Consider the following 27,071-nt stretch of genomic DNA (forward strand, 5'->3'; position numbering starts at 1 on the left):
GCCTGGTGTATCTGTGATAACATCAGGTAGCAGAAGTTTCTCTTTCTGCAAGTTACTTTTTTCCACCTCAGATAAACTCACTTGGGAGTACTACCCGCTGGAATGTTGGCGTAAGAATAAGAATAAAGAAAAGAAAAGAATAAGAATAAAGGCTCTCAAATTTGAATCAATTGGAGGGTAAAGGTCAGTCTTTTATTGAGTATTTTCCAAGTTACATAATTTTATTATTTTTAAATAATGCAGTAACGCACATTTGGAAAAGCACTGACTACTGAGGTCTGTAGAAATCTTTCTTAATTTTCTTTAAGGTTTATTCACTTTTCAGAGACAGTGAGAGACAAAGTGTGAGTGAGGGAGGGGCAGAGAGAGAGAGGGAGACACAGAATCCGAAGCAGGCTCCAGGCTCCGAGCTGTCAGCACAGAGCCTGATGCCGGGCTCGAACTCACGAACTGTGAGATCATGACCTGAGCCGAAGTCGGAGGCTCAACCGACTGAGCCACCCAGGTGCCCTATTACAGTCTCGCGGTTCATGAGCCTGGAGTCTGCTTCGGATTCTGTGTCTCCCACTCTCTCTCTCTGCCCCTCCCCCACTCACACCGTCTCACTCTTTCAAAAATAAATACATTAAAAAATTGTTTAAAAAGGAATCTTTTGTAATGCATATACAAGCATGACTTGTTATTCATGTGTATGTAAACAGCTGTATTTAAGGCATTTGAAAGTTTTAAATAGAGGCAACATTCCCTCTGAGATCTATTTTACATTTATTTAGGAAAGCTTTTTGTCAGAACAAAAGGGAAAATTCAGTGTAACTTTCATCTGAGTCAAAAATTCTGATTTTACCACAGTTGTACAAAATCAGGATCGGACATATAGAGAGATTATAGAGCATACAGCACAGTTCCGGCATCCTCTGGGTGTCTTCCTCAGTCTGCAGTGTGAGAGAAATAGACTAGACAGTCCTCAAAGGGACTTTTGAGCTCTAACAGTCCAAGAACCCGAGACTCCGATGAAGTAGATTATTAATCTTTTCAAATGAATTAGAGTAGATGTTGAGAGTTTTAGGATTGGTTAGTGAGTGTATCGGAGAGGGTGATTTTGACTGCAAATAATGAAACATGTATCTAAAAATAGTTCAGGGGCACCTGGGTGGCTCTGTCAGTTAAGCATCCCACTCTTGATCTCGCTTCAGGTCATGATCTCACGGTTGGTGGGTTCGAGCCCCGCATTGGGCTCTACCCTGATAGTGCTGAGCCTGCTTGGGATTCTCTCTCTCCCTGTCTCTCTGCTCCTCCCCCATGGGCGTGCACGCTGTTATTCTCTCTCATTCTCTCTCTCTCTCTCTCTCTCTCTCTCTCTCTCAAAAAATAAAAATAAAAATAGTTTGGGGCACCTGGATGGCTCAGTCGATGAGCATCCGACTTCCCCACTCATTCTCTCATTCTCTCTCTCTCTCTCTCTCAAAAACAAAAATAAAATAAACATTTTTTTTAAAAAATCTAAAAAAAATAAAAATAGTTTAAACTGTAAGGTCTCATGAATTCACATAGTGAGATGATCAGAGGTAAGAAAGATGCCAGTAGATTTCCTTCTTGAGTCACACTGGCAAGAATCAAATCATGTGCCCTTGCCTTCACCGGACACTGGCAAAGGGGAAATGGGATCTCCAAAATGGATTCAAACCCTCTGGAATTGGGTTCCCTTCCCTAAGCATATTGCTACCTAATTCTTAAATGAAAATCAGGCTTCTCTTGGCAAGGAATGAAGGATCGCTGCTGGGGAGGCAGCCAGCGATATCTGCCAGGGTTAGGGCATTCATGTCGCTTTGTTCTTTGTACCCCTGGAACCTAGCACCACAAGGCAAGTAAAGCATCATCTGGAAACCTTGCTTTAGTCGTTAGCTCTGTTATCCCTTCCCGTCTCCATCCTCCAAACATACACATCTCTATAAAACACTAAAAATGTGCCTATTTGGGGGATTTCTTCTTCTCTATGTGCCCCTCCCTCGCCTCAGAAATGCAGAAAGTAATCAGATATAGTCCACTACAAAAATAAAATGGGCCTGAAAAGGCCCTGGAAAGGCCTGGAAAACTGACCCCATGAATGAACCATTCTTAAGAGAGATTTGAGTGGATCAGGCTGTCGAGTCGTCGAGCAACCTAACTTTCCATGATGCAAAATCCTGTGGAAGGCAAGGAAAAGGAGCATTATTTATGGCAGAAAGGAAGGGTGTGAATGTGTTTCCATGGAGGAGGGGGACGAAAGAGAAGATGCACGTATATGATTCACTTGTGGGATATTTTTAACTTAAAATAGGACACTTAGTATTGCAATCAGTCAAGTCTAAACAACTTATCTGTTTCTGTGTGGAAAAGTTATGCTCAAAAGAGAATTCTTTGTCTAAATAGAGCAAACATATGCTCCTCATCACCATGAGAAGGGTTCTTTTTCACATGCCATTTGCTAGCCATAATTGCCACAATAAAAGCTACCTCGTCCCTTTCAGGTGGGGATGTAGAGCGCAGCCCAGTGAGAAGGAGCCCTGGTAACCAGGACGCAGAATCACATTTCCCCTATGGTATTTCATTCCAAGCCTCAGTTTCCCTCATGCCCTCCCTTCCTTTTTCCTTATCCAGCTTCAGCTTTAGAAAAACAGTCATTTGGGGGAGTAGATGGGGAGTCGAGTGAGGTGGGGTGGGAGGCGGTTATTAGAAATTAGCAAGGCTGCGGGGCGCCTGGCTGGCTCAGTCATTTAAGCTTCCGATTTTGGCTCAGGTCATGATCTCGCGGTTCGTGAGTTCGAGCCCCTCGTGGGTCTCTGTGCTGACAGCTCGGAGCTTGCTTCAGATTCTGTGTCTCCCTCTCTCTCTGCCCCTCCCCCACTTGCACTCTGTCTCTCTCTCTCTCTCTCTCTCTCTCTCTCTTTCTCTCTCTCAAAAATAAACACGAAAAAATTTTTTTAAAGATCTCTCTAGCTATTGCATAGAGAACTGAGTGGAGGGAAACAGTGTTACAGGCAAGGAGACCACTTAAGAGGCTGTTGAAGTAATATAGGTGTGATGGAGACAAAAGACATATATAAATGACTAGCACCTTGTCAAAAGACTTCTGTACAAATTAAATTGCTTTCCAATGTTTTGGGGATGCATAGATGACGTTTCTTTGGGTTACAACTCTGATGACACTGAACGTGAAGATGCTCAGCTTTATGCAGGTTACACAGGCAAGCAATGACAATGGCCACGCCTGAAGTATCAGCGGTATGGGTTAAGAACCTGGAGAGGTCAGTGAAGCATTGGTGCCAAAAGCAAAGAACTCGTTGACTGGACTTAATTGCAGGATTAAGGAAGTACAGGTATGATGGCACTATTCTCTGAGATAAGGAATCCAGGAAGAGGAGAAGCAGGGTTGCGGGTGAGGGTTGAATGATGGGCTCAGTTCAGGACATGGTGGCTTTGAGGTGCCAAGTCTTGCAGTTGTCTTGCAGGCAACTGGAAATAGGTCCAAAGCTCAAGGCCTGAAAAGGAGGTTAGACTTGGGATTATCAGTCCACACATGGGAACAACAAATGGGACAATGGATGGGGTCTTCCGGGGGGGGGGGGAGGGGGCGCCCATGGCATCAAAAGAAGAGAAGGCTTAAGACCAAACTCCAAGGATATTAATACTCAAGAGAAGGCTGAGGAATGGATAGGAGGCCACAAAGGAGACTGAGAGGGAAACACCTGACAAGTAGGAGGAAAACCAGGAACGTGTGCCGTGAAAAAGCCAAGGGAAACAAGCTTTTCAAAAGGAAGGGAATGGTTAATGCCAGCTGCTGCTTTAGAGGTCACATAAAATAAGCTGTTTTTTTTTAAGAAGCCATTTGGCTTGACAGCATTCGTGACTCTGATAGGAATGCCTTTGGTGGAGTGCTAATTAATTGGAATAGGATTGCAGTGGTAGAGTGGGAGGTGAGGAAATGGAGAAAGTGAAAATAGATCACTTTTTTGAGATGCCTGGCTGGGAAGGGGAGGCTTTGGCATTAAAGCAAGTCAGCTCCCAGGTGTGTGCAGATCCGCACCCAGGTGGGGCACAGGTGCATGACAGGTGGGGAACACTGAAATCAGCTGGGTGGCTGGATAGTGTCTCCCGGGAGGAAGCCAGTGTGTGGCACAGCTGCCCAGACGCTCAGCCTCTGTGGCCAGAGCTCCCGCTGTCTGTTTAGACAACTGTGGCAGATGGGGGACCTGTGTTTTCCGTGACTGTACTGGAGAACATGGGCCATCTTCCGCTGGAAGAAAGAAAGCTGAGTAGGGAGCGTCATAACACCTCCCAAGAGCAAAGCCCCCGGTGTTGGTAGTAGTACTTACGGTGACCCAGCTGGGCTTACACAGTGCTCGGTTTCCTATTTCAGTAAATCAAAATACATTGATGGGTGAGGGTGGAGACACATGTCTAAATGAGAGCACAAAGAGTCTGCTGACAGAAACAGACAGGAGAGAAAATAGAGGCCTGTGCAGCACGAAGATTTGAATCAGACCTACGAAGAGCTTACCGATTCTAAGACTGTGTGGCAGCATCGTGCATTATCAAAAGACCTTACACAGTCCCTGCGTTTTGAAACTTGTAAAGGCAATGTTGGATAACAGTAATCTATGAATGCTTGAAATACAAGCCTCTCTGGACTCAGGAAGACCGACCCACTGTTTTCTCAGGGTCCCTTCCAACTCTGAAGGTTTCTCTTCAGAAATATAACCCAGTTCCTAAAGTTCCTTGTTACTTTCCCTGCATTTCAAAACCAAAAGGTCCCAACAAGGGAAGGTCCATCCATGGTAGCAGAGTACCTTTGGAAGCTGGGAAGTGATGTGGAGAACATCCTTCTTTCTCTTCTTTGTTTTCGTCTTCTGCACTTTTCTGAGGCAAACCTGAACCCCAGGAGGAATTCGTCCTTGATAGTCTGCCTTAATATTCAGTACATCATGATGGCCTCCCTATAGTAATTCTAATAATAACCGCTACCACTTATTGAGAGCGTACTATGTGCCCGAAACTATGCTGTCTTATTCACACTCTTGCATTTTATCTCCACAACCCAACCACCCTTGAGAGGTACCTATAATTATCTCCAGCTACAGCAGAGAAAACTGGTAGTCAGAAGGATTATGTATTGTGCCTTGACCGTGGAGTGATTAAGTGACTCAGGCACAAGTTTTCTGGCCCCCAGTGTGCATTTTTCCAACTTCTACATTTTCAATGACAATTGGAGATGACCAGGTATCATTGTAGTTAAGTGGATGACAAATGCCATTTGACGAATATGCTGTTTATTCACAGAATGTGTGTTTAGTGGCACTTAGGAAATAGTTTAATAAAACCTAATCATCTCAAGAAATGAAATTTGCTTTGACAATAAAATCAGCCATTTGTTCCAAATCAATATCTTTTTTTGATTTACTGAAATGTGAACCTGAATTCTCGGTATAAACTCTGAAGCATGACTGCCCTTTGTAAGCACTGCTATAAACAACCAGGCCCCTCACTTCAGGGGATGAGTTGATTATGGAGAGATTGGGCTCTTTATTTCCGTCGCTGCTTTTGAACCATCCTGCTCTGGTAACTCACTTCCATCTCGTGCCTGACTAGAATGGAACTAGGAGTTAGACCAGGTCTCTTGGTGTGATAGCAAATTTGAGAGCTGGCTTACTCCTTAGAGCCAGCCTCATGCTCTCCCCAGATCAACCTGATAGCAGATACACAAGAAACATGGACCTTTTCTGTGTATAGACAATGCAGTTGACCCATTGTCCACAAGACACACACTTTGAGGTGTTTGTCTAGAGGATCTGACGTATAACCACTCCTTTATAAATGCTCGTTGGATCATCTGTATGCCTCTGAGTAGTTCCCAAAAGCACCCATTCGTCAAATGGGCCTAACAGGTGGAGGGAAGTATCATCTGTGGTCATGAAGGAAGGCCATAACTGGTTGTTTGGAGGAGCAAACTTTGGCCCCACGCATTCAATCTGTTCAGCGAGTCTACTATGAATCCCAGTCCTCCTCCCAATCAGTTGATGCTGGACCTTGCTCCAGAATATTCTCACCATATAATAACCAGCCTCTCTTCAAATGCCTCTTATGAACAGAAAACTCACTACCTCCTCCAGGCAGCTCATTCCATCTTTGAATGCCTCCGCCTGATAGAAACTTCTTCTGGGATACTTTTTAACTTTTTAATAGTCTTTTAACTTTCACCATCTAGTCTTATTGCGACTCTTGAGGCCCTGTGTTATCAATTTAATCTGTTTTCTATGAAATAAATGTATTAAGTGATCCATGAGCTATACTGGGTACTTCCTCTGTGGCATCTTATTTATCCTCATGACCGCCCTTCAAGGTGAGTACGGTGTATCGTTTCCCTATTTTTAACAAACGTGAAAAACAGGTTCAAAGAAGTTGAGTAACTTGGTCAAGATCACACAACCAATAAGTGACAGAGTTGAAACTTGAACCGGTCGACTTGAGGGCAAAGTCCACATTCTTTTCACCAAACTGCTCTTCTAACTGCCTCCTCCACATGACAGCCTGCTTGGTGTATGTGAGCAAGTCTGTCAGGCCTTCTAAGTCCCATCCCTGATCCACTGAACTGCCCCACACTTGCCATGGTTTTGAGCTCCTTTGCCATTCTCCTCACTCTTCTCTGAACATGTTCCCATTTATTTAATATCTCTTCGAGAGTGAGGTTTCCAGGCGTGAACGAAACAATCCACATATGCTCTAGCTCGAAGGTAGAATGGAGACTATCACAACCCTCTTTCTATATTCTCTGTTTCGGTTCATCTTGCCTGGCGGTCTTCAAAAGGATTTTTGCCAAAGAACATTTCTTTCAAATAAAGTAAGTCCCCGTTTATAAAACCGATGCAAACAGCAGATCAAATAAGAAGTGATATACGAGAACCTTCCCTATTCAGGCTCAGTCCCACCCAGTGGTAGTTTACACGGTGACCCCAAGACCTTTTTGGAAAACGCCAAGGAAGTAAAAAGCACAGATTGAGAAACCACAGGTAAAATTAAATTGGATTTTTGGACATTTTTTGATCTATGATGTGATTGCAGGGGGCTAAAAATGCACATGTCTCTCATCCCAGTGTCCTCATCTTGTACTTGAACAATTGGTTGCATCATAGTGCAGGATCTTACGTTAGTCTGTATTCGATTCTATCTCATCAGATTCCATCCATATCTTGGCATTCTTCTGCCATTATCCAGTATCTTCACTGTCCTTCCCAGCCTTGTGTCACCTATGGATTTGATGAATGCCTTCCATGTCCTCATCCATGATAACACTGATGGATAGATAGGCCAAGATGAAGTTGTGGCACCATTAGAGTAGTCATCTGTTAGACTTTGAACCCATCTGTTTGAACTATCACCTATGGGTTGCGATTTGTAGTGGATCCGGAAACCAATATATTGACCTATGACCAGCTTTAAGAAAAAAAGAAATAGGACACAAAACCTTAGAATGTGTCATGTGTAGTAAGGATGAGTAAGTAATGTTTCATGAAACTTTTATTTCAATTGTATATCTCAGATAATGGGGTAAAATATAGATCTTACTGAAGGTCACAGTCAAAACAAGTTTGAAAGTCACTAGCCTCACCTATATTTTCTTCAACTTATCCACAAAGAAACCTTACCAGGCTGGTAACTCTGTTTAAAAGGAAGTAAGAGGGGCTCCTGGGTGGCTCAGTTGGTTAAGCATCCGACTTCAGCTCAGGTCATGATCTCACGGGTTGTGAGTTCAAGCCCCACGTCAGGCTCTGTGCTGACAGTTCAGAGCCTGGAGCCTGCTTCGGATTCTGTATGTGTGTGTCTCTCTCTCTGCCCCTCTCCTGCTCACACTCTGTCTCTCTCAAAGGTAAACATTAAAAAACTGTTTTTAAATAGGGAAGAAGAATCCCTCAACATAATTAATTTCCAGTCATAGTATCCATAAACACCATTTCCTCATCTAAGAACTAAGAAAAAATGGTTTACTAACGCATTTGAGGATCTTTTCCAAATCGATATCAGGTTTCCACCATGAAATCTGTGAGGCACATCTTCTGAATCTTCTTGAGATCAGAACTATGTTTACCCACCTCTTACCTTCCAGCGCATCCTCTACTGCCCACTGTTTCTCAACAATCACAAGAAAAAAATTGTTCTAAAAACCCATTTGCAAGCTGTCTCTAAGAGGTCATTTTTCCTGGCCAGGAGACTTGAACTCAGTTTGAAGAAGTTAGGTGGTGTGTTACAGTCCCTTCACTCATCCTGGACTCTAGTAACTTTGAATCAGTGTTCCTTCCAGTCATTCTTCTTAACAGAGAAAACCAGACTTTCCCCTCTCTCATCCATCAGCATTACGCCACCTGCCCCAAGCAGCACACCTCTGCCTTGCTTGCTTGTCTTCCGCTTTTCACATAGCTGAAAAAGCCGTTTTCTAGCGTCCTTAAAATTTTTTGCAAGTTTCAGATAAAACTAACCACCACTGAATAGAAGGAGAAATACAAAGCTCCCTTTTCAAACTCTACATGTCAATTCAACTTGATACAAGTGGATTTAGCATCTTCTGTTGTTTTCAGAAATATATATATATAATAACATCCAGGCATGAAAAGCTACCTCAATCAGGGGGAAAAAAGAAAATAAACCAAACACAGTAGTTTTAGAACAGAAAAAGGCACCTTCTTTTCCCTTCTTAAACTCTTGCCTGATGTTTCTCATTGTCTCCTCCTGTCTCCCTTGCCAACCCTTTCATGTCTACAGAATGTCCGCCCATCACCCCAAGCGATACAGATGATATTGAAACTCAAGTTCTTCAGGGGTTACCTGATTTTCTTTGTGCACTTCCATCACTCTCCCATGTGCACACTGAAAGAGAACAGAATTAGATCTTTCGAATGAAGGCCATTATAAGTAAAATTCCCTGCAGGGACAGACTTCTAAATTTTGTGAAGCTCTGTAGGGAATCAAGAAAATCTGAATTATAATAAGTTTGCTTGAATAAAGGGATCTCCCAGGGAAAAAAAAAAGAAAGTTTATTTTTAAAGTTCTTGCCACCAGCGATGACAATCTCCACACCTCCACCCCCACCACCCCTTCCCAATGCTTCAGTGACTGTGGAACCTGTCTCACTGTCAACACGAAGAAAAGGTCTGTGACCACACTCCAGACCGTCCATAGAGGGGGATATGTGGTTGAAGGAAGGCGTGAAGGATGGAGGGAGTTGCTGGTTAACAGTAAGACAGAGAAGATGAAAGCAACTGATCTGAGATACCTGGAAACACCTCTGTCAGGGGCCAGCAATACCAGTGGACACAGCTAGGTGGGGGTAAAAGAAAGGTGACAAAAGGGATAAGAGATTAGGAGTGCAGAATGGCTCAAAGAGCAGATTCACAAGGCCCACGGAGTAGGAAAATGAAACCAAAAAAGTTAAGTGGTAGCCCTTGTGCCATTTACTTTATCCTATTTGGTCATGGTTAGTTTAACCAACTAAAGCGCCCACTGCAATGGTGACCACCAACTAACGGGTCAGGTGGCATTAAAACTCCTACCAGGATAGACAAAATCTGGTATAAATGTACAACGGAATATTACACGGCCTCAAACAAGGAAATCTGGTCACGCACTACAACACATGAACCTCGAGGACATTATGCAAAGTGAAATGAGCCACAAAAAGAGAACTATGGCATGATTGCACTCATATGAAGTATCTAGTCAAAATCATAGAGACAGGAAGTAGAAAGGTGATTACCAAAGGATGGGGGGAAGAAGGAATTCACGTTTCATGGGTAGAGTTTCGGTGTCACAAGATGAAAAAGTCGTAAAGATCTGCTGCAGACAATAGGAATGCACTTAACACTAGCGAACTGTGCACTTCAAAATGGTTGAGATGATCGATGTAATCTTACGTGGTTTTTTCACAACAGTAACAATAAAAAATTCATACAAACCAAACCTCCAATGGATATTCCCATTTCCTTTCACTGTTCTCATGCCTGGACAACATCAATTGTACAGCAGTCTACCTACTCAGCGATTGGTTGCTGCAGCAGTCCCAACGTAAGCGTCCTAAATCAGCGATGTTCTGCTCTATTCATCTGAGCCACATGCACTCAGTCAATCCCCATCGGTCACAGCCAGTCCCTCCCGCTGATCTGAAGCCTCATCCTATAAATGCAGAAATGAGAGTGGGGGCAGGTGCCAGTCTCTACCAGGCAAAGAGTGAGCTCAGTCTGCATCACCCATGGCACTGCTAATGTAGCCATCTTCTCAAAGACCTCAATCTATCAGGAACATTAAATGTGAAAGTGTTTAAAATAGAAAGCGATGGCTACTAAAAATGAGCAAACTTCCTGCCAGATGCGTTTATAAGCTTGGAATATTTTCTTTTCTTCAGGATTACTGGGACATATTTTCCTAAAGTTCCCTGGCCAATGACCTAATCACCTATTTCCCTTTGACCAATGTAGCAAGTCAAGTAAAAAGAACGTAAGAGAATCCTGACTGTGAGTCCAGATTCTGCCATTTATTAGCAGTGTGACCTCCGTCGACTGTAGGTCTCTGGGTCTGAGCTTCCTCACCACTATAAAGTGGGATAAAAACACATATTGCCTCCTGAGGCTGTTGTGATAGCTAAACAAGAAAACAAACACGAAAGAACTTTGGTTTTCGAAAGACACTCGCAACTGTACATTGTTAGTGTTGATCAGAACGGAGGAGAGAGGTCCTATGGCATTACATGTAACGTTGGCTTTTATGTGTTCATCTGCCACACCAGTTAGGTGGGTGGCATATGGAAAGACGGTGGCATAAATGTCGATATAAGTAGCAATCAAATTATGCCGTCACAAGAGCATAAGATGGCAGTTAATGTTGTTCAGACTCTGATTTGATAGCAGCACCAAGAATCATTTATAAAAGTTTTCTTTAAGAGTCCCTAGTGACTGTCCACATTACTCACCTGTGAATGAGTGATCCGTTAGCGTTTATGCCTGAAATTACATAATAATGCTAAATAAACACTACTTTTTGTTGCCATTTCTATATTCTAGAAAAAGAACATCTATTTTTGAATCATTTATTCTGTCCTCCTCTGAAATATGGCAGTATAGAAAAAAATAAATCATTTTTGTCTACTTGTTGACCCAAAAGAGATTTCTCTGTAATTTCAGATTCAGCACGACACTTGGAAAACAAACACTAGAATTTTAGAGCTGGTTAATTATTCCTCCTTATGAAGGCTAATTCAATAAATGACCCAATTGTTGATTAAGCGTCCTCGCTTTTTTTTAATGTGAAAGCACTTGGAAAAGTATGAGCCACTTTACAAATATAAGGGATGATGCAAGATGTTAATTGGCATCTTCAGGAACTATTTTCTGTCAATTCATCATGCACTTGCTAAAACGGGAGGACACGAGAACAAAATAAGTCCACAAGGTGGTTATTCTGATTTTGTATTATCTGTGGTTGTCAGTCTCTAATTTAAATGCATTCCTGGATAATGTTATTTGTTGCTCATTCAGTACAAACCTACTCTCCTTGCTCAGTCAAGTGCAGGAGAACACTTTCTGGAATTGAAAAGGAGAGCCAGACTCTTCTCTAATCCTCTAACAGAGAGTGCAAGAGACAAAATCAGGCCTCTAGGGTAGACTCTCCTTCATCGTGAAGCCAATATAAAAAGTCAGTAAAGCATGGTGGTTGGGAACAGAGACTACCTAGGTTTGAATCCCAGATCCACTACTTGCTAGCTGTGTGCCCCTGGGAAAAATTCTTTATCTGTAAATGAGGATGATGATGTCATGTTCCGCTATGGGGAAGTTGTGAGGATTAAGTAAGATAATATGTATAAATCACTTAGCAAAGTGCCTGGCTCATAAGTGCTCAATAAGCAAGTAGTAGCAGCAGTGGTATTTGACCTTCCATCCACAGAACAGAAAATCGAACCGATCATTTACAAAACCAAGATAAAAAGGACCAAGAAGAAGTTTGGGACTGCTGTAGGAATTGTGGGATCTTCCCTTCTGTCCTTGGTATATCGGTATACCTTTTGCAAAAGAGGCATGCATATGCCCGTAGATGAGTTTGATGGGCTACAACCAATCACGTGCTCCAGAGACTGGTCTCAGCCTGCTGTAACCTTCACAGAGGGTTTCATCTGCCTAATGCTGATGTGAAGCTCTGTCTGGATCACTTACAGGATGTTCACTATAGTCAGTTGAATGGTGCTCCAAATCCTTCATTCTCTTTCTACTCTCAAGAAGTGTCATACTGACTGTGGAGCTAAGGCTGGAATGTCGCGTGAGTTCCATACATGTATGAGTTTGATATGTGTAGATTTTAGGTCATCTTCCATGACTTTGAGATCAAAAGGTAAAAGAACAGCTCATTCTGTAGGTAGCCTGCAGCCATCCTAGGTAGGTCAATTTCACGAAAATAAATAAATAAATAAATACGGGAGTAGGTAAGTAAGAAGACAGTTTATCTAGGTCAATGTGGAGACTATGACTCTCCCAAGACAAAACAGAAGGCTCCCAGCTAAGTGGGAAATCAAAAAGAAAGAAGTTATGAGGCTGACATGTTCATAAGAAGAAAGCAGGATCCTAGGATTTTTGAAGCAAGTTTAATGTATGAGTGGCTTTGTGTATCCAGTGACCCTTCTGTTTTATTAAGATATTCAGGTGCCAAGCATGTCGATCAGTTTTCAAAAATTCAGATATGTAATAGCCCAAGTTTAACAGAATAATACACTGGGGAAAGCATTGCAATGAGATGATCCACAGAGTTCCTTTAAATATCATTTCCCTTCTCCAAATTCATTTAAACTCTTTTTTTAACTGCATTTTTCAGGCCTGCACCTCTAAGGAAAAATCACAATCAGGGAATAACCTATTATCAGAGATATTTGCATCGCTCCCTCCAAAGTGACAGCTCGGGTTGTTTATATAAGAAGTAGAGAACAGCAGGCCAACATCTTCAACTCCAGCACATCCAAATTCTGCTGAAATGTCTGCACACAAGCAAATAGCCAGAGTTGTCAGGGGCCTTAAAATAAAAGTCAAGTACCGTGCTCAATGCTATATCGAAAACATAATTTATCACATAAATAAAACTCCCTCAGCAGTGTCCTCTTTCCACACAAAGGACAATGGCACGTTAGCTCTTATTAAAACTATTAAGCACCAGAGGAAAAGCATCTTCAAAGTTCAGGGACAGTCACAAGATGCAAAGCTTGCAAACTACTTCTGAACCACTCAGTCTTCCACACATTTTGCTCGGCAGGCGCCATGACCTGAAATAAACCTGAAACTCTCTCAGATATGGGAAAATATCTGGTTGGTAAATTCAGTGGTTAACAGGGCTTATGTGGCCAACATCCTAGGCTAAGTCTTCATGTGAGCCAGTTGGCCTAACTATATTTCAGACCATACCTTTAAACAGAGCCCCGGTCTCCGTTAACTACAAGAAGGGAAAGTATATGAATCAGTGCCAACCCATCTTTACTAAATGGAAACACAATTCAGAGACAGTTCATCTGGCTGTCAGCAGGAGTGTCCTCTTTCCATGCAGAAGTTAGTATATTTGGAAAAGTGAACACGGGGATATATAAAACATTTACCAAGAGGCCACATCTGTTGAGAAGTGTTTATCTTGAGATACATGAAAAGAGGAGATGTTTGGTCCACCTCAGAATACACTTCCAACTCCAAATCAAGGAGAAGAGGGTTCTGCAGGAGCAATCCCAGTGTTTCACAAGGAGACCAGCAAGAAGGAATAGAAAGGATATTTAGTAGTAAATGTATTTTTACTTATACGTAAATATTAATATTTGTAAGTAAATTCCGAGCACATAGGAAATGTTGTCATGGGCCGACCTTCGAAACCATTTAGTACAGCACTCTGTTTCCAAAAGAGGCATGTGGGAAGATGGCACGATCCGTCATGAAATCTTCCTCAAAAATCACAAGAGTGAAAGGTTTCTAGAGAATAAGGACATCAATCTGGCAGTTCCAGAGAGTCAGAGAAGCTCTGGTTAAAGCCAATCACAACCAACTCCCTAGTGGCCAAGCACGGTGGATTTATCTTATACTTGTATTTTCTGGACATGGCAGCTTCACAGACCAGTAGATATGGCAGAGGATGCTAGTGACCAATGACTTCTCTGGTTCTTTGCCGGTTCTTGTTCACCCTTACTAGTTTCCTGTTAACCACTGGCTTACAATGGGTACTGTTCTTCCTCTGTCCTTGTAAAGTGGCTTCATGCTGTGAATATCAGTCAAAATCCAGTCAGAAAAACAGAAGTCAGGGACGCCTGGGTGACTCGGTCAGTTGAGCATCCGACTCTTGATTTCAGCTCAGGTCATGATCCCAGGATACGGGATCGATCCCTGCATTGGGCTCCACACTGATGCGTGGAGTCTGCTGGGGATTCTCACTCTCTCTCTCCCTCTGCCCATCTCCTTTGTGCTCTCTCTCTCTCACTCTCTCTCTCAAAGAAAAAAAAAGAAAACCAGAAATCACATTAGTTATTTGAACAGAGAGAATTTAATACAGGGAATGGGCTGCATGGGTTTTCAAGAGTTGAAAAAAAAGGTTGAAATAATATCTGCAGGTATCAGCCACCACCTCTGGGGCTGGGGAAGCAAAGGAAAGCGGTTGGAGCTGTCAACCTAGAAGGATTTGCTCTCTCCAAGTGGGACCTTCTCCTCTGAGAAGAGGAGGCCAGCCAGCTGCTTTTGGTGCCTCTGAGGTAGCATGACGAGACTGATTCTCGGGGTATAGATAGGAGCTGGAACGTGCAGGCGGCTCCTGCCGCCAAGATGAAGAGCTACTGTTGCAGCCGTGCTGACTGAAACAGAAAGCAAGCAGGAAGGAGCAAGTCCCTTCTCCCTCCTCTAGCTTTCCAGAATCGCTTTATTTCCCATATTGTCAGGCCCTATCAGAAATCGAGCTGGCCAAAAAGAAATGGAGTTAGCAGAGTCCCAACCCCAGCATCACAAAGCAACTTCCAAAGGGGTGAGTTTGGGGCTGTGAGACAATAGCTTAATAACTAACACACGGTGCAATGAGGTGTTAGACTTCCATGTCATTGTTGCTGGCGGAGTCACTCAGATGTGCTTACGGTTTGGATGAAACATTCATTGGAGTGGACCGGGTGCCACAGAGGATTTCGTCATTCTTGAATCCATAAGGAGGTGTTATTGGAAAACCTCAACCAGAGCTCTTCGACGTGTGTGCGAGAGTGATTCTGACTCCCCTCTTGTTGAAGCTTGGGTACTCAATATTCATCACCATTTTTTGCTTTTGTTCCGGCTCAAGTCGGTAGCCTGCCTGCTTCCTTAAATGATTCTGTACACATGGTAAGTGGTCAGGTGGCCAGTCTCCAGAGCTCTGGAAGCATGAAGCCTGAGCTGGGCCATCTGTTGAGTGCGTGCTGTTTTGTATCACACACAGGGAAGTGGTGGGCAAAACCCAGAAGCACACTGGAGGCCTAATGAAAATAGGACCAGTTAAATCTTTCCTCTAAATGTTCATTAGGCCATCTGCTCTTATTAGTATCCTTATCATTTGGAAACATTACAGAGTTAAGATAAGAGAGACAATCTGTGGAATTCTGGTCTAACTTGAAATGAACTTTGAGTAGAGCCATCGTGAGTTGTGATATTTCTCTTCCCCTTCGGAACCCAGCCCACTTATATCTTAACATCTCCGTGGTGAAATTTTTTAATAGTTCTTTCCTGAATATTATACTAGAAAGAAGGGTTAGCCATAGCTACGAAAATGAAAACATAATCTTGGAGTGGCTGATCAATGAAATCAGACCATTTCATAAAAGCTGTGCAGTCATACTTCTGGCCTGTAAATTGCTTTAGATGCCAAAGGGAATTGGAAGCTCGGTCTATTCTGTCGAGCCAATACTATGATATTAACAACCTGCAAAAGACAAGTTTCTGCAACTTCTCAGCAGGAAGAAACCGCAGAATGATTCCAGGAGCTTCTTCTAAGTCCTTGGCTCCTTTTCAGGCAAAGCCTTGGCTCTTGGGAAAACAAGATGCCCACTTCCCACTGCATGAAGACCCACGGTGGCCCTCTCCTGACTGAATTCACTCAGAATGTAGGGTCTCATCACCTGCCCCCACATTTTATCTCGCGATACCGTGGACCGTCCTCTGGTTGTCTTGCCTTCTGGGTGCATGTCTCCCACAGTGCTGAATATACAGTAGGTATTTCATAAATACATGTGAAATTAAAACAAGAGAGACCCTCAAAAGGAAAAGACAGTAAAGCTTTCATGTTCCTCCCCCCCCCACAGAAGTGCTAAAAGGGTTAAGTTCTTTGACTCTAATGATAAAACCCAAGATACAGAGAGACACAAACAGTAAATCGGCAAGTAGCATCATGTACAATATGTTCTTCTTACAATAACAATCAAATTTACAAACAAATTAGCTGTGGAGTCTGAAGGACATTCTGTAGTTTTCACACTGGGCCTTCATCTCCTGCTGATAGATGACTTTGACTGTAAATTGAAAACTGGAAGTGGTTAAACATTCTGTGTATTCACAAGTGCCATTTCCAAAATTGAGGCTTCGGAGAGGAGATGCAAGAAAGGGTCGACGGAAACTCAGAGCAATTATGCCTGTTATTAAGATGAGGTAGTGGCAATTACACAGCAGACTCAGAGAGAGTGTGTACGTGCTGATTGCTCTGAGGGAGCCTGTGAGAACAAACTTTTATAGCACCCATCAGGCCTTGGGTCTCTAGAGGAAGTACAGATTTTCAGCCACTCTGTCAGTGTGCTTTTGGACAGAGTTTATGGCCCCAGGAACCATCTTGGAAGGGATGCATGCTTGTTTCCTTAATGAGCTTGAATGAAACTCTTATATAACAGAATGGCTTCGTTCGCTGTTTCTTTGCCGGTAGGATAACCACTCTCAAGATTGTTGGCATCAGGACCCCTTTGCACTCCTAAAAATTGGTGGGGACCTCAAAGAACTTTTCTGTATGTGGGTTTTATCTATTCGTATTTGCCTTATTAGAGATTAAAACGGTGGTGGCACCTGGCTGGCTCAGTCTGTGGACCGCGTGACTCTTGATCTCTGGGTTCTGAGTTCAAGCCGCATCCTGGATGTAGAAATTACTTAAATCTTAAAAAAAAAAAAAAAATTGAAATCATGAATGTTTTGATAGGCTAGCCACAGGTACTCTCTGCAAAACTCCACTGTACACTCATGAGAAAGTATAAAAAGCAAATAGTATTATTAAAAAAAAATAGTTTGACCTCACAGACCTCCTTGAAAGAGTCCCAAAGATCCCCAAAGTGCACAGACCAAAGCGGGAATACCATATGTCCTCAATTCTAAGACACCATGGATCGTAAGAGATAGCATCAATTTGACAACTTTGGGTGGTAGGGGAGAAATGTTCCATTAAATGTATGCATTAATTAATAAGACACATTCTGACTTCAGAAAAGTTAAAACATGGAGGAAGTAGGAAATGCACTTCTTAAGGTTGAGGAAATTTGCCAATTCCCACTAACTTCAGTGGGTCTCTTGAAACCCAGAGTTACTGACTCAAACGTGTTGATGAAAAATAGTTTTTCTTACAACCGATTTGCATTTTATAATTTTTTATTTATTTTTAATCTTTTTAATTTTTTTTAATGTTTATCTTTAAGAGCGAGAGAAAGATAGAGACAGGGCGCAAGCGGGGTAGGGGCTGAGAGAGAGGGAGACACAGAATCCGAAGCAAGCTCCAGGCTCTGAGCCGTCAGCACAGAGCCCGACGCGGGGCTTGAACTCACAAACGGTGAGGTCATGACCCGGGCCGAAGTCAGACGCTTAACCGACTGAGCCACCCAGGCACCCTTGAATTTTGTAATTTTTTAAATGCTTTCGTGAACTTCAAATGGTCCAGTCGATGAGGCAGTAATGTTTTCATTCAACAAACATTTGCCAGCTGTAATACCAGATCCTGGGAATACAAAAATGAATGAGACCTCATCCTTGCCCTTGAGGACTCACAGACCTAGTGCAGGATATAGGAAGGCAAACGTGTATTTATGGTATACTAAAGAAGCATTGGGTCTGAATGAGTCATGAAGCTGGAAGAAGCTTGTAGTACCCAGAGATGGAGCACTGGGTATTCAAGAATGCCTCGGGTTAATCACTAAGTTTAAGCAATTACTCGTCTTAACAAAGGGCTGCCCTAGTGGACTTCGCCATATGTGTCAGTCGTTCTCAGACATTAATTTCTTTCCATTCAATTTAATTTTGCGAACACCGGTGATCTATCCAGAGACACAGAACTCGAAAGCTGTCAGAACAGTTTGACCATAGTGGTGTGGTCCGTAACACCAGTCGAGAACAAAACCTAAGAGAACGTTTTCTTCATTGTGATTAGATTAGGCTGAGAGTAATAGAAACCCCCTGCAACACAACACTGACCTAAGCAACACAAGCAGCCAGACTAGATGTCTGGTGCACGACTAGGATGGCAGCTCCCTGAGCCATTTGGGACTCAGGCTCCTCTGCTTCCGCCCTGCCATCCTAGCACATAGCTTCCGTTTTCATGGCCAGCCCGTGGCTTAAGACATCTGCTAAAATTCGCAACCCGTATATTCATATTGCAGAATGCAAAGAAGGGCAAAAAAGAGCCTCCTTCCAACCAGGTCAGCTCTCCTTAAGTAGCCTTCGAAAGCATCACCTTAAAAATGTGGATACTTCCACACTTCCTCTTACATCTTGTTGCCTTGAACTCTATCACACGGCTACACAGAACTGCAAGTGAGCCGGAATCCCTTCTGTTGTAGACAGCAGTGTGCCCAGATGTTTAAAGAATGGGGACTTACTACTAAGGAGGAAAGAGTGGGCGACAGGGTAGGCCTAGAACCAGCAGTGTCTGCCACAGGCATCTTAGTAACCATAAATTTAACATTTTGTTTCGACCCTGATACTGCCCGAACTTCTTCAGATTTGTCAAAGCCATCTAGAGAAAGTTTGGTTTTCTGGAGTTGGAAAGCAAGATGACATCTTTCAGAATGATGGCTCGTATTGATCTTGCTTTTTAAAAGTAGAAATTATTAGCAGATGAAATACACCAGGGCTACTTTGAAGCTCTTTGTTGTTTGTTTTTCTTTGCTTTGTTCCTCCACTACCAGAATGTTTTCAGAACGTTGGAGTAGATGTAATTTAATCTGTAGGCTCTGTGACAGAATGATTCTCAAGTTCAGTCCAATCATAACTCTTGATTAGACGGATCCCGACTATTCATGGGCAATGAATAATGTGACTTAAATGTCCGCTATTCAGATTGGGCAGCCATGAAGACCGACCATGCTAATGCATTTGACCGAAGGTTGAGAGGTTCCTCCAACTCCCCAGCTATTATTCAAAGAAACACAAGAGTGCGGATCTGAGAAAATGGGAAATCATTTGCCAGTTGACAAGTCCGTGTAATCCTGGTGTATTTCATCTTCTAATAATTTCCACTTTTTAAAAGCCAGATCAATAAGAGCCGTCACTCTTAAAGGTGTCATCATGCTCTCCAACTGCAGAAAACCAAACTTTGTCCAGACGGCTCTTTCACTCTTTTATAAATTGGAAGAAGCTCAGACAGTATCAGTGTCAAGAAACGAGAAGGCCATTTGAAAACTGACAAAAAGTGATGCTAACAATCTGGAGGTGTCAGTCCCGTCACCGTGTCTTCCCCAGGGCTGGTGTACTACAGAAGAGATAATCATACGTTGCCCGGAAATTCCTCCTGAAGAGGCCTAAGAGATCAAAATCAGAGTCGTTTTTCAAATGAGCCATAAGGCTGAACATGCAAAGGACGGAGAGTAGAGGTGTGGTGTGTGGGGTGGGGAGACAGGGCCTTTTGGGAAACAACTGGTTTCTGCAGCTTGGGCAAACTTCGGAAAAAGAAGTTATTGGCATTCGTTGCCAACTGTAAAGTAGAGTAACAGTCGTGACATATGTTTTTTGAGGCTCTTCCATGAGAGTTAATTTCTTGAAGTGGATGGAATGGAACAGAAATGGTCTTCTACTGTATGTCACTTGCAACCCCTTGCGGACACTAGAAAATAAAGGAAACGGAGCTGGCAAACTCCGTGGGGGCAGGATCCAGCACGTCTTGGTTAGACTGGCTCCCTCGTGCCTAGCACAGTGCCTAAAATGGGATAAATAGATATTCATTGGCAGAAGAGAGGGAAGTAATTGAAGTAGCATGTTCCGCACTTGGAATTGTACCAGGAATCCTGTCACAAATAACAGTGGGGAATCCAACTAATAAGCTAAAATATCAGCTGTGAAATTGGCTGACAAGTGTATGTGAAATAATATACCCCGATATAAGCCAAATTTCTTGGAGGACACGTAGCTTAGAAGGATTCTTAAGAAATGGAATAAATGAACAGGGGGAAAATGGCTGGTGACATAGAAGCAGGGGAACTTTGAAAGACCGTGACTACTATGTGATTGCACTCAAAAGTTCATGAGATAACCAAGAGAACACTGCGACACTTAGGGACCAGAAGAAATACAGGCATCTCCATAGAAGAATAAATAAATAGCTAGCCTTTACAGAGCTCTTTCTGTGTGCCATGCACTATGCTAAGTAAGTGCTCTATGGAGATTTTTTCAATGCCTATAATAAATGTTTGAGAAGATATTATTACTCTACCCAATTTCTAGATGAGGAAACTGAGGCTCAAGCAAGTTAACTGAGTTTTTCCAGCATTACAGAGCTAGCAAATAACAGACGGGATTTTACCCCAGGAAGTCTGAACTCCAGAGCCTGAGCTCCGAAACACTTCCTTTCACTGCATCTGAACCTTTTCCTACAAAGAGAGTACATAGCTTTCATCAGATTCTCAAAGAGTTTTATAAGTTTAAAAAAAAAAAAAAGAATGAGAAGCAGTGTTCCAGACTCTAAGTACCACGAAGGCAGGGACTAGGCCTGACTAGGTCGGCACTCAGGTGTTTGTCAGGTGGTTGGATGGATGGCTATATTAACGCATGAATGTAATTCACTAGCTGGCCTCCAAATCGGCTCTCCTGCATTAGTCTGGTCTCCCTCCAGCCTGCCTTCCAAACTGCAGCCTAAGTGATCTTTCTAAAGGACTGACCTGACTGTGTCAGCCCCCCAACTTTCAGGACCTTCAGAGACTCCTCAAACGGTGTAAGTCCTCAGTCCTCAGCGTAGACAGCCCTCCATGGCTTAGTCCAGGGACTCCCAACAGTGGACAGTTTTGCCCTTCAGGGCACATTTGGCTATGTCTGGAGATATTTTTGATTGTCCCGGTTCTAGGGAAGGTGCTGCTGACATCTAGTGAATAAAGGCCAGAGACCCGCGATGCACAGGACAGCCTCCCCACATCCCCACAAAGAATGATCTGGCCTCAAATGACAATCGTGCCTCAGTGGAGAAACTTAAACCTAGTCCCTGGCAAACATTTAAACTTCATTACCACCAGTACTCTTACCTTATGTTCTAGCAGCCCAGACCCGTGTTATTTTTCCCACTCCCGTATGGTTTCTTGCTCCTGTTTTTGTTCACTCTTTTCCCTCTGCTGAAGTCACTCCTCCCACGTCGCTTCACCTCCGTACCTTAGATGACGTCGGATTTTCTCTTCTGGGAGTCAATGCCCCAGACTCCCTCCTCAGTGTTCCCGTGTCACTCTGGGCATGTGTGTATCACGGCACTTCACCACATTTACTGAGATGAGCTGTTTCTGGATCTGCCTTCCCTCACTTGACTGTGAGCTAATGAGGAGCAGGGACCTATTTTCTTTCCCTCTATGATAGCACCTGGCACCGAGTAGGCACCCACAAAGCATTGAACCGAAAGATGACAAATGACAGAAACAAAGACCAATCACTCAACCTCTAATAAGCTTTGACCTTCTCAGCCAAAGAGAACAGCTCTTAGATTGATTCAAATGAGGTAAAGGGGAAACCAGAATTGGCGAGGAGAACGTGAAGAAGTGCATCCACTCTTCTAGGTGAAGAATCAGATGACATAGGGGCTAAGAACACAGATCTAAAAATGGGGATGTCACGAGTTTCTTTCTCAAGTGATTGCTCTAAGCATGTAAAGTAATTATCTGGACAAAGAGCCTGACACATAGGAAGCACTCGATAAACAGTACTTTTATTAAAGGCTCAGATGAGTGGGCCTGTAATTTTGTAGATGCTATCGACTAGGATCAGTTCAAAGGAAGGGGCAGCACCTATTTATACTTAAAAAATAAGTCAATTTAAAGAAAAATATTAAGTCGGGGCAGTTGGGTGGCTCATCAGTTAAGCGTCTGACTCTTGGTTTCGGCTCAGGTCACGATCTCGCTGTTTCATGGGTTAGAGCCCTGCACCATCGGCGCGAAAGCCACTTGGGATTTTCTGTCTCCCTCTCTCTCTGCCCCTCCCCCACTCATGCTGTCTCTGTCTCTCTCAAAATAAATAAAGAAATTTGGGGGGCGCCTGGGTGGCTCAGTCGGTTAAGCGTCCGACTTCGGCTCAGCTCAGGATCTCGCGGTCCGTGGGTTCGAGCCCCGCGTCGGGCTCTGTGCTGACAGCTCAGAGCCCGGAGCCTGCTTCAGATTCTGTGTCTCCCTCTTTCTCTGACCGTCCCCTGTTCATGCTCTCTCTCTGTCTCAAAAATAAATAAACGTTAAAAAAAATTAAAAAAAGAAATTTGGGGGAGAAAAAGAAAGGTATTAAGTCAATAATAGTGCAAGTGGTGGATGGGTGAGGCAAAATTCATAAAGACGTTATATGGGCAGCTGAAGTCTGGTAAACAGAACTGAAAGGGAACTGCATTGAATGCCGCGTGGACTAGGTTCCTTCTAGCTCTAAAGGTCTATGACTTTGAAACCAGTATTAATATTAATCCCAATTACCATCCCTTACTTTGTCCAGGCACTGCACTGAGCACCTAGTACCACTATCTCATTTAATCCATGCAGTAACTCTCACAGAGACACCGTCGTTAGCTTCTTTTCCTTGTTGCAGATAACAAAACCAGAGGCCCCTAGAGGGAACCTCATTTGCCTAGGGTTACACAGAGTACAGGAAGGAGCTGGCCTTCAGTCTTCAGTACAGTGAGCCCAAGTAGACAACGCTGTGTCTAACGTCGTCGGATTAAGCTTATAATTGAGGAATTTCCTACTTGAGTCTCACTGAGGGCTCATATTTAATACTGCTTTTACAGAGGCGCCTGGGTGGCTCAGTCAGTTAAGCGTCCATCTCTTGATTTCAGCTCGGGTCGTGATCTCATGGTTCGTGGGTTCAAGCCCCACATCGGGCTCTGTGCTGTCAGTGCAGAGCCTGCTTGGGATTCTCTGTCTCTCTCCCTCTCTCTCTCTGCCCCTCTCCCGCTTGCGCGCGTGCACACACACACACACACACACAGTCTCTCTCTCTCTGTCTCTCTCTGTCTCTCTCTCTCTCAAAATAAATAAATAAATATTGATTTTACATATGGATTTTTCCCCTCTAGGACTCTGCTGCTTTATATACTGTTAACTGGGCTCACAATTAGCTGGATCTTTAAACCAACCACGGGACTGGCTGACCTGAGAGTCAAGTCCCTTCAAGGCAAAGTTTCAATTAGCAGAGGAAGCCACAGTGCTGTCAAGGCTTGACATCCAGACCAAGAGCTCCTTTCTGCTCAGGGATACCTCTCAGGGAACGTGGTCAGGAGATGGGCACATTCCACCAGCCGGTGGCTACGCCAATGACCTTTAATGCTAGTTTAGCATAAATATGTTGTGACATTTCAGACAAAGTAATGTATTTTTACAAGGTGGGGCAACCACCACAAATTAGGCCAAATGGTTTGCCTGCAGGCCGGGTCACTAGGCAGGGATTCCAGAGCTTCTCTGCTGCTCGTACATCCCTTTCTACTCCCCCCTCCCAAAAGAAATGTTTATTTCTCCCCAGAAACCAGTTGGACAAATGTCAGCAACCCTCAGGGATTAACCTTAGCCCTACCTTGGCACCACAGAATTCCGGGGTCTCTCTGCAACTGATAGATGCTGATTCTGACTGCCAGAACCTGCTCAAGGACTCCGTTCCATATGTTGTGTGGTATGGAAATGCCTCGGTAGTTAACATAGTGCTTCTGTTGTGTGGGTATAAAGCACCAGCTCCTTGAAAAATTACCTGGAAATGGGAGTATTGGACATGAGAAGGATATAAAAGGAACTGACAACCTAAGAGAGGTGAAAAGGTCCAGTTTGTGAACAGGCAGACCTTGGACTACTAAGTAGCCACGCGTCTTTCATTTGAGCAGATTTCATAGACAAGCTGCGCAGCCAAATCAAATGGGAATTAAAGGGATTCTGTGTAGCTAGTACAGAAAGCGTTTCAGAACCGTTTCAGAAGCACAAAGGCCACTTTAGTCACAGGAAACTGCCAGAGGGTGACTTATTTGACAGAAAGGAAAACAAACAGACACAATGGCTGGTGTATTTTTGAGGCGATATTAAATCTAATAAACATGACACCGATAGTATTGACTCAAATCGGGTTGGGCAAGTTGGAGACTTTAACGGCTTATCTTCCAACTACCAGCCTTTATCTCAGAGGCAGCCTTGACAGCAGAGAACAGAGTCCAAAACATGTCCTTCTCTGACTCCTGCCAGGTGTGTGCCGTCCCCGGCCCCTGCCCTGGCCTCAGCTCTCAGAGCGGAGATAATTAGAACGTCATTTCTGCCAGCTTTGTTTTTTCTGGGTCACTGACTTCAGACTTGATCAAAATAGGAGTGCTATACTGAAATGAATTCATTTCCTCTTCCTCAGCCAGCCCCAGCTTATTTCCTGGGGGACCGTGCTCCATAGGACCAGCTCACACAGACAGCTGCTGTACAAGAGCGATAGTGTTTATGGAGATCCAAAGAGGGGGCGCACGGCAGAGGAGTGGGCACCCTCCACAGCAGCAAGCTCTCACTCTCCCTCTCAGTGGCAGGGCGCTGACAGGCACGGGCCTCAGACAGACGTGCTGAGGAACACATCACAGCAAACTGCTCCGGGAGCTGCTAAAGCCGGTGTTTAATGTTTATCCAATGGCCTCAGTCTGAAAGGCTCTGTAGAACATGCATGACACAACTCAGCTTTCTACTCCATTAGCATTCAAATTCCTAGCTGCCCAGAGGCACATGGTACCGACCAGGGAAGGCCAGTCTATGTGGAGGTTGAGGGCACGCAGAGACATGCGGCAGAATGAGGTTGCTGGGTGTCTGGGAGAGACACTCCGAAACGGGGACAGAGAGCCCCAAGTGGTACGAGAGGGAAGGCCAAAGACAACCTTTGTCTTTACAACATCACCAGTTGCCCTCCATTAAGAGACAAGATTAGAGGTAGGGCCTTATCTCACACTGACCTTTGTTCACTTCATTTCTGACTGAATGTCAGGCCTCCTCCAGCCCGGGAGAGAGGGGGCCTCCCAGTGCAGTGGCAGTCCATATCTTCTTTTCAGACCTTTGGATTCAATGAGAAAAACAAAAGCTTCCTTGGGCTTTCACTCAAGGTAAGAAGAGTAGCCACATTACTGTTACTGTTTTGGCCAGGAATGAGCCAGATTTGTCTGCCTTTGTCCAACCCAAGAGAAGAGCCATACAGTATAGAGTAAGTGGGTGGTGGGGCGGAGAGTGCTGTAACACAGTTCTTGGAGAAGTGCCCAGTGACGAAGAGCTATCGAGGAGATGTCAAAGCAAGTATTGGGCTGACTGCTGTATCCAGGAAGGAACTAGAGTGGAGCCATGTTTGGTTGGCCTGTGTGTCCCAAGAGCCTAGCACACAGCACGTGACACAAGACACAAGACACACGACACGCACACACACGGACGCACGCACACGCGCGTGCACACACACACGCACACACACACACACACCAGTCCTTTTGCCCCTCATTGCCATTAACATGCCTTAAATCCATCGACATCTGTCCATCCCCCACTGTTACCATTCTATTTCAGGTACTATCATCCCCCCACCTAGACCACTGCAGGAGCCTCCTAATTATGGGCCTGCCTCTTCTCTCACCTCCTCTTCCAATATGATCTCAAAAGCAGCCAGTGTGATTCCTCTAGGACCCAGCTATGTCACACTCTTGTTTAAAGCCCTTTAGTGATGTCTCACAGCCATGAGAATAAAGCTGCACATGCACATCCCTTCATTACCTGGTGTATTAGTCTGCTAGGGCTTCCATAACAAAATACCACACACTGGATGGCTTTAATAACAGAAATTTATTTTCTCACAGTTCTGGAGGCTACAAGTTCAAGATCGAGGTGTTGTTGACAGCTTTGGTTTCTCCCGAGGTCTCGTTCCTTGGCTTGCAGATGACCATCCTTCTACGTGTCCTCACATGGGCATTTTCTCTACGCTTGCACACTCCTAGTGTCTCTTCCCCTTCTTATAGGGACGCCGGTCCTGCCATATTAAAGCCCCACCCTTATGATCTAATTTAACTGTAATAACCTCTTTAAAGGCCCTGTTGCTCAATACAGTCACATTAGGGGTTACATGAATTTAGGGGGACACAATTCAATCCATAGTACCTAGCCACTGTCTACCGCCTGATTCTCATTGCTCACTACTCCCATACGCTCAGCATATATTAGACTTACCAAATTATTTGTAGTCACCTGGATGGGCCACATGTCTGTAAATTCTGGACCTTTGTCCATGCTGTTCCCTCTACCTGGATGGCTTTCAACACTTCCCCCTCCCCACCCCACGCCATTTTCATCCCATTTCTCTCCTACCGGTCATTTCGGGTAGTACTTTCTCTGGGAATTCCCCACCTCCCGATTCCTAATCTGAGTGAAGGGCTCTCATACCCTCTCTGCTGTTTCTTTCTCATAACATGGAGAGTCAATACCTAATGACCCTTCCAAGGGCTTTGCTAGACCATGAGTCATTTGAGGGCAGAGGATGTGTCATAGTATTCTTCTGAATCCCCAAAGCCTACCACAAGACTTAGCCCAAAGAAGGTAGTACTCAATGAAAGAACAGATCAACCCGTTTGCAAGAAAAGGG

General features: G+C 43.9%; 1 protein-coding gene across 6 annotated transcripts in view; it reads left to right on the forward strand.

The window, feature by feature from the left end:
* TENM1 (teneurin transmembrane protein 1) overlaps positions 1 to 27,071 on the forward strand; it is a 781,688-nt gene that overhangs the window by 708,024 nt on the left and 46,593 nt on the right. The window lies entirely within an intron of this gene.

Source organism: Panthera pardus, unplaced genomic scaffold (assembly GCF_024362965.1).
Source record: "Panthera pardus isolate Hobbes unplaced genomic scaffold, ASM2436296v1 HiC_scaffold_27, whole genome shotgun sequence".
Taxonomy (NCBI): Eukaryota; Metazoa; Chordata; class Mammalia; order Carnivora; family Felidae; genus Panthera; species Panthera pardus.